A 7,786-nucleotide genomic window follows, 5' to 3' on the forward strand; every position below is an offset into this window, starting at 1 on the left:
TTTGTAGAACTACTTCCGTTTAAGACTTTCACAATAAGAAGTCAATCACATAGTTTCTCCAAGAGACCCATTTTTATAATTATTTTAATGACGGAATTAGCTTGACTTCCGTAATGACCAAGGGTTCTCTGACGCACTTGACAAAATCGTTTCTTAAATTAAAAAAAATGCTGGTAGAGCAAGCGCGCGACCGTTCGTGCACTGGGTCATGATCAACCTTAAATGAAAACGTTTTAGCCTAATTTGAAGTCATTTGCATTACCTTACTGTCTGCCTTCGAAACAAGACATGCCCAGGAGGAGGCAAAGAAAGGACGCCCAACAGCCTCCATACACTCCATAGAAGGTATTGCTTGGTCTATCATGGTTTCATGATTAGGTCCTGTCACTGTTAAAATGCGCTGGGAATTGAAGTCACATGTTAATTATTTTTGCACAGAATGGTAAAAGGCTGGTTTTACTGTGGCCAAAAGCAGAATTAATTTGTAAAATAAAAGTCTTTTATCCCCCTTCTTCCTTATTTATTTATTGCATATTTGTTTTTGTTTAAATGTTTCAGATCATCAACCACATTTTAATATTAGATAAAGATAATGCAAGAAAATACAAAATTCTATTTTAAGTGATGATTTCATTTATTAGGGGGGGGGAGTATCTAAACCTGCCTGACCCTATGTGTGCAAGGAACTGCCCCTAAACCTAATAACTGGTTGTGCTGCCCCATACTTAATTCCAGCTATATACACGCCGCATGCACAGCCTCATTCTCTCTCTCACCACTAGATGGCAAAGAGCAATCTTCACAATATGTTGAAGAGATTTATGATTATTTATTCCAATTGTTAGTTGGTTTTAAAGCAGAGTGACACTGTAAGAAACTTTTTTAATTATCAAAAGCATCAAAATAAAAACATACAACTTGTTAATAAATATAAATGTTAGTTAAAGCGCTTGATGCTCCTGCACCTCCTGAAGCTCCATTGTTCCACTGAAGGAAAAAGCACCCCAGACCATTATGGTGCCCCCTCCACTGTGTCGCGTAGAAAACATCTCAGGTGGGATCTGCTTCTCATGCCAGTAACGTTGGAAACCATCAGGACCATCAACGTTAAATTTTTTTTCTCTTCAGAGAATAAAACTTTCTTCCATCTTTCAATGTCCCATGTTTGGTGCTCTCTTGCAAAGTCCAAACGGTCAGTTCTGTGATGTTCAAGGAGACGAGGACATTGAAGACGTTTTTTGTTTTGGAAGCCCTTCAGTCTCAGATGCCGTCTGATGGTTATGGGGGGGCAGTCGGCACCAGTAACGGCCTTAATCGTCCAGTGTCTTGACGGACAGCCAATTGTATCCTCCAGCTCAGTGCTAGGTGGGATTATTTGGGGTTTTCCCCTTGACGTCTTTGTTCCAAAACCCTCAGGATCATTTAAGAAATTTCAAATGACTGTCTTACTGCGTCCCACCTCAGCAGTGATGGCATGCTGCAAGAGACCCTGCAGTTCAACAACCTGACCACGTTCAAAAAGGGAAAATATTTTGGCCTTTGCCATCAGAACGTCATGACAGTGTGACAACCTGACAGAAAATGACAATGAATCCACATTTTTGCACAGATTAGGCCTTTTAAAGGCATGTGGTCCTAAACTTTCTGTAAAACAGCCTCTTTTAGTTTAAGCGTTGTTTTCAAGAAATTGCATGTTCAAAAAATGTTTTGTCGCACTCCCATTTATTCTTGTTGGATGTTGAAGCTGGAAACCTTGTTAAGATCCAGGCAAAATATGATTTTTTGCCATCTTTCAAGTGATCTTTTGATCGGGACTGTATATTAAAAAATATAAATGTTTTGAGTGCGTTTATCTGCAGATGCTTAGTTAAAGTGCATAGAAACTGATTTGGAACCGTTTATACAATATCATTTGTCTTAAAAATTTGTATTATTTAATTTCAAGTTTAGTTTTTTGTTTTTTTATGAAAAGATGTTTGTATTCAATCTCCTCCCATTGCTAACTGGTTTACTGAAGTTAATATATGAAGTAAAAACATTACAATCTGACCTTAATATGGCCTAGTTTTACATCAAATCTGATTGTGTCTGAAGTATTTTATTGGTCTCGAAGCAATCATACTGCTACTGTATAATTTTAGAGTACTACTAATAATATCAGTAATGATTTTTAAAAAGAACTGATGCTTTTGGGAAAAAAAAATCTGTGTAGTTTGGAATTTTCATAGTTTTTCCTTTTCGTGTTTAAAAGTAAAAAAATTCTGCTGCACCAGATTTTCTAGATGTTATTATTATTATTTTTATCATTATTATAGATTTTTCAGATTATTGTCTACATCACTTACTGTTACTTCAGACCTCATTTCTGGTTTCTGAACACCTTCTATTAATTTTCAGGCTCCAGCCTCCCTCCTCCTGTCCTGACGGTCTTCCCTCCATCCAGTGCTGAGCTTCAGGCCAGTGAAGAGATTCAGTTATATTTAGTAAAGAGCACACACAGGAGAATTTAATTTAATCATTTTTGAAATATGCAAGTAGTCTTATTCTTATAATCAATATATTAATACATAAATAAAATTCTGAAAATGCATGCTTTATCATATTTGTCTACTAGGTGGCAGCATTTGATAATTCTAAGTATACATAGGCACACATGTTATTGGTTTAAACTGCTGGTTGTGCAGCAGCTTGCAAATCTTCACACTTAGTGAAGCATCACCTCTCTACTCCTCCACCTCTTCCTGCCCAGGATGCACCTGTGGGTCTCATCCTCTCACTTAGAATACATGAAGAAATATAAGTCAGACTGAGAATGTTTTAGTAAACATTAATTAGCCACCACAGTCAACGTGTCACCAGGCGAAGCACTGATTTTATTTAAGTGTAGTGCAACAATAATCCAAACACAAAATCCACAGTAGTGATGATCCCAATTCCCAAGTTTCAGTGACTCTCCCAGATTCAACTTCTCCACAGAAAGTCTCTCCAGAACTCAGATTTGCTCACCGCTCTCACAGGATTTCTCCACAGTTATCTGCACACAGTAGGACAAAGATAAGTTTTCTTTACAGGTAAATGTGGTGATAGGGCCAATAATACAGTGGCATTCGTGCATGTATGTATCAAGCACAAAGAGCGAAACCCTGTATGGGTGAGTGTATATTTTTTGTAAAATAAATAAATAAATAAATAAATAAAATAATCACATGACTGATATAGCTGCTATGTCAGGAAGTGGTGTGTTTGCATTTTTGGCTCATCATCACCCACTACACAACGGAACCATTTAGAGAAAGAACATTTTCTCCAGTCTGAGATCATTTAATCCTTCCTTCTCCCCTCACATACACAAGCACTTCCACTGTCAGGAGCACTAATATTTCCTAAACAAAACTTTCACTCTGACTTGAAGTTCTTCACTTATAGTACCCTGCAAAAAAAACAAACAAACAATTTTATAAAGTCTACATTAAACACACTGTATTAATCATATATTTGTATTTCTAAATGAACAAATTATTCAATATATACACTTCTTCTCATTCAGTTAGCACTTTATCATTAGCTGGTTATTTAAACAGGACCATTCGTCACTCATTTGGTGTTTAGATATCAGTTAAGTCTCTCTCTACAGGTTTAATCCAGGTTGCCAGCTATATGCATACATATATATCATTTATATATTTATTTTTTTAAATCCATTGCTTAACCACTCCTTTTAGTGGCGTCTCCAATAAAGTTATCGGTGATAGCAGGGTGGCACACAAAAGACAGGAAACTAGGATGAGTCACACTATTGCACATAGACCAGCACACCCACACCCACAGATAACAGAGGACAGGTAGAGCGCTCAAGAGGGAGACAAAAAGGACAGAGGCACCATGACAGTTTGTTGTCCATGTCCTTGACCTCACTGATTATAGTGTAGTTTGTTTTAGACCTATGGTCCTAGTATTACAGCATGATGGGTAGCAAATAATACTGTTCTACTTTGTCTGCAGTTGGTTGTTGCATTAGCTGTGTTATGCCACCAGGTGGCACTCTGTGACCTATTATTAGAAAGTTTCATGACCGCTTAAGGTGAACGCAGTTCCTTCTTTGTGTAAAAGTGTTTCTGTGTTGCATTCATGCAGAGGCGGCGAAAGTACAGACATTCTTTATGCAAATAGAAGTAGAGACACTTGTGTAAAAAATACCCAGTCAAAATCTGAAGTACTGATTCAGGTGGAAAAAGTACAGGCTTTGAAATGTAACTAAACCTTCTGTTACATTAATGTAGAGTAGTCACCGGTTAAAGTGAGGTTTGGGGAGCCCTAAGTGTGTCACTGCTTGAACAAGATCAAACTTCTCCTTCTGCAGGTATCCATGTAAACATGCTGTTACTGACAGGAGGGCCTAGAAAACAAAGGTCCAGTATGCTGAGGAGAATTTAACAAGTTTTGTCTTCAGTCCCACTGGGATAGGTGTGCTGATGGTCGAGAAGCACTTAGTGATGGATGGGAAATGCCCTACAATGACTGAGGGGGTTTGGCCCTTGGCCATTTTGAACTTCACATGGCTGCATGCTGAGGCAGCAACCCCTAACCCTACTCAAGTAAGTTAAAGTGAAGTAAAGACTCGTTGAAAAATGTACTTCTAAAAGTACTTTTATTGCACCATGTTCATTAACTCATGAGCTGTTGTAACGTGAATCAAATGGGTGAATTACAACCTCAGCATGCAGTCAAGTTCTATAGAGTCTTACTAATGACCTACTCATGTTATTCAGGTGTGTTGCAGCAGGGACACATCGAAAAGTTTCAGGACACCTTGTCAAGTCTTTTTACACACAGCAAGTTTGTTGCTGTGTGTAATGTGGCTCTGTGTCCCTGAGGATATTCTAGTGCTTTCTGGCAACTTATTTCCTGACTCCATTTGGCATATATTTTTGATTCCTTTGGACTTGTTTTGGATTCTTTTCCTCTATCGACAACATTAAAACTTGATGGTTTGAAATTAGTTCCTAATTTTTAAAAAAAAGGTGCATCCTGTCCACAGCACAGATGTCACTTGGCAGTTAGTGACGGTAACATTGTAATAAGTTTGCAGTAGTTATTTTAGGGGTGAAAATCTTGACTTTAATGTGGACTGAATTACAGAGTAAAATGCATACTTTACATGTTTCTAATTAGATTAAAGACTAATTTGTCTTTTCATTTGTGCCTGCTTTTTACTGTCCTTTTCCTTTTCTTTTCCTCCTCTTCATAGTTCCTGCTGTTGTTCCCAATGCTTATAACCTTTTGGAGGTTTTTTTCAGGGTTTTCTTATGGTTTTGGTGGTGTGGAGTATTGTAACAATGGCACCTTCAGCTGATCTATTAGCTTTGCATCTGAGTGGGCCGAGTGAGGGTGGCAGGCAGGACATGATGTGGTGTGGAACCAGCTTCTTGAAACACTTTAACAGGTGTTAGAGCAACTGGTCAGTAGTCATTGAGGCTCCTAATGTTTGTTTGTTTAGGCAGTGGGACAATTCAGAATGTTAAAAGAAGACATGCAAGCCGCTAGTATTTAGCCATCACAAAATATTTGCAGAATCATAACCATATCACCATATAATTGATACCTGTCAACATGATTTCACTTTCCTTTTCCTTAAATCCAAAACTAATAATAAAATGATATCTCAGGATTGGCAACTTTATCATATTTAGGAGTATTAGTCTAGCAATGAGGTCATGTCTAGTCTTACAAATGTCTTCTGTAATTAAAAATGCAAGTACAGCATATCTGATAACCTGGTAATTTGTGTTGAATGAATTTTTTTTGTTTGCTCAACAGTTGTACAACTACTTTCCAATGCTGTTCAGTTGGGTTAAAGCCAGCAAAGAACTGATGGAGAACACCTCCACTAATAGGAGACAGATGGCAGCATTGACCAAGAGTTTGCAGGACACCCTTGATTCACAGTTTTGCAGAGTTTTAATGGATTCTTTTCTTGTTTGAAAGATTCAACTTCAGGTAATCACCTGATTTATTAAGTTCTCACTCAATTCTGTTTAAATTTTTGGATTGAAACAAATTTTAGAAAGAAATCTGCACATATAAATGCCAAGACCTAAATTGGATGAACTACATTTCCAAAGTATTCATATTATAGAGAACAATTTCTTCCTGTTCTCTAGTTGTATGTCATCTGGAAATATGAATTATCACTATCACAAAGACAACCTGCTGATTTCTGTTGTCAACCTATTTAGTGCTGTCACAGAAACGACAGTTATTTACATATAAAAGCAAGTTAAAAGGCTTAATATACAACATGTGCACCATTTCTGAGTTATTGCAAAGTTTAATGAGAAAATACTTTTCTATCTTTGGAGTTTAACTGTAATCACATCACTCTTGAAAGTCTTTCAGCCATTCTCACAATTATTGAATGAATAAATATTATAATAATATCTGTACACTAGAGAGTATCATTTCATAATTTGTTGTACATGAAGCACACGTTTCACTTGTTTAAAAAGCTGGTTGCAGACTTGCTAGTTACAAAAAAACCCCCTTCACACTCAGTTAGTGAAGCATCACCTCGACCCTTTTCTGTTTCTCCTGCCCAGGATGCACCTGCAAGTTTCCGCAACTCATTTCTAACCTCATGTAAATAAAGAAGTATCAGCTTTCTGTAAAATAAAACAGAGCTGCTACTTACTGGAAATGCTTCAGTTATGATCATCCTGAAACAATTAGCTGAATACTGTTTACATTTTTTCTCTGATTGCATATCTCATGTACTGTTAAGAAAGACTAAACAGAGTCCACGTCTGTAACTTCTTTTCAGGATGCACCTACAGGCCTCAGTATCTCATTTATAAAGTATCAACTATCTATAAAAGTAGAAAATTGCTTGAAAGTTTTTAATTGCTGTAGATATTTTCTGTATTTTCAGAGTTTGCTTTCACTGGATCTTCACCATCAACTGTGTTTGGGCATCACCTTTACAATAAGTCTGGTCTCATTGACTTATGAAGATTTCAACAGCTCAATAAAGTTCAATAAGAAGATCTGTACTTACTCCTCCAAATATCTCCATCTAAATTCTGTTTAGAAAAATTTATTTCTAATGACCTCTTCCTATTGAAATGGCTGCAGATGTGCAGATTTCTCTTTCATCTTACAGTTTCATCTCATTTTTAAATATTTAGATGATTGCATTTTTGTGGAAACCATAAATTTTGATGTCAGAGAATAGCGCTAAAGCTGAAATTGTCTACTTTACATTGCTTCAAAAATTTTAAATATAATTAAAAATTCTGAATAAAGCACAAAAAAAGGATCAAATATAACCAAGCATAATCCTGTTTCATTTAGGACGTGGAGAATGTAACCATTCCAATGTAAGAAACAAACAAACAAACACATAGAAAAAAATGCATGATCTTGCCTGCCTTAAGCAGACAAGCACAAAACATCCCCAGCACCAATAATAGTAATAGTACTAATAATACAGGCAAGACAAATAAAAAAAAAAAATAAAAAAATAAGCTCCGCCTCCTGTTAGCTGTATTAAATAACTTCTCCACCACCATCTCTCCACTGAATACTTAGCCCACACTGAAAACATGCTCACTGTGCAATCATCACTTGTCTAACATGTAAAGAGTCTTACTTACAGTATAGCTTAAACCCCATTTTATATTCATTTGTCAGTGTGTTACTCTTGACTTTATGTCTTCTTGTTGTTTGCAGGTGTGAGTGGTGTGACGGTGCTGACACAGAAACCTCCTGTTTTATCAGTGAGGAAAGGAGA

This window comes from Perissodus microlepis, chromosome 4 (assembly GCF_051167445.1).
Source record: "Perissodus microlepis isolate ML-2025 ecotype Zambia chromosome 4, ASM5116744v1, whole genome shotgun sequence".
NCBI classification, from domain to species: Eukaryota; Metazoa; Chordata; class Actinopteri; order Cichliformes; family Cichlidae; genus Perissodus; species Perissodus microlepis.